We start from the raw sequence: 1,242 nt of genomic DNA, 5'->3' as shown, positions 1-1,242 counted from the left end.
GCCCATCCGGCAGCAGAGGCAGGAGCCATCGACCTCCTGCCCCCGCTGCCGTGCTGCCCGTTCCCTCGCCAGCAACCCTGCCTCAGTTTCCCTCCCTGGCAGAGGGCTCAGGGCTGAGCCTGGTCCAGGGGCCAGCTCAGACCATCGCAGGGACCTTGCGGAGAAGCTGCCGGGTAGAAGCCCCTTCGACCGGGGGCTCTCCCCTTCCCCAAAAGCCGAGATCCCCTCTCCCAGCGCTGCAGCTGGGAAGTGGGTTAAGGCCCTGGCTCGGGGAGGGATTTTTCCCTCGGTGTAATTTTTCCCTCCTACACAAGGTCTGTTTTGAGCAGTGCCTGGAGGCTTCGCACCCCCTGCTCGGCTGCCGGGGCGGGGGAAGGCAACGCGGCTGCAAATGGAGGCGCAGGCTTTGGGAGGGAAGCGCCTGCTCCAGATCCCAGCTCGTTAGGAGAAATAACAGCAAATTAATTAAGCTAATAGCTCTCTCTGCGCCAGCAGTACCCCCGTCCGTGCCGAGCGGGGGGAGAGGAGCTGGGCCCAGCCAACGGGCCTGGATCTGGGGCATGTTTCCCAGGGGCGAGCACGGCCCTCGGCACAGCATGACGCTCCGGGTCCCTCCTGCCTGCATGGCCCGGCTGCAGCCCTGCTGCCACCAGCTAGCAAATTAATTAAGCTAATAGCTCTCTCTGCGCCAGCAGTACCCCCGTCCGTGCCGAGCGGGGGGAGAGGAGCTGGGCCCAGCCAACGGGCCTGGATCTGGGGCATGTTTCCCAGGGGCGAGCACGGCCCTCGGCACAGCATGACGCTCCGGGTCCCTCCTGCCTGCATGGCCCGGCTGCAGCCCTGCTGCCACCAGCTCCGACGGCCTCTCCGTGCCTCAGTTTCCCTTCCTGCTCCTCCAGCCCTCTGCTGTCAGGAGAAGCCCCTCTCCATGCGGCCACAGCCCGGCCAGCGGGCACCGCTCGCACCTGGGGCCGGGCACCTTTGTCCGGCCGCCCCGGGCGGAGGGCATGGAGGAGCTCAGCTGGTTGGGAGCATTTCGGGGTCTCGGGTGGGATGTGGGGGGTCTGAGCACTGGGGCCTGGCAAGGCAGGTGGAGGTGCCATGGGGCGGAGGAGGGCCGTGCTGTGCCGTTCTGTGCCATTCCGTGCCGTGCTGTGCCGTGCCATCCCACCAGGGCCCCGTGCAGCTGGGGACGGGGAAGTGGGGACATGTTTTGCTGCTTTCCCGCGGCTGGACGGATGG

The sequence above is a fragment of the Aptenodytes forsteri genome, unplaced genomic scaffold (assembly GCF_000699145.1).
Source record: "Aptenodytes forsteri isolate BGI_AS27 unplaced genomic scaffold, ASM69914v1 Scaffold90, whole genome shotgun sequence".
NCBI lineage: Eukaryota > Metazoa > Chordata > Aves > Sphenisciformes > Spheniscidae > Aptenodytes > Aptenodytes forsteri.
The sequence above is the reverse complement of the archived record's forward strand: the minus strand, read 5'-3'. Positions refer to the sequence as shown.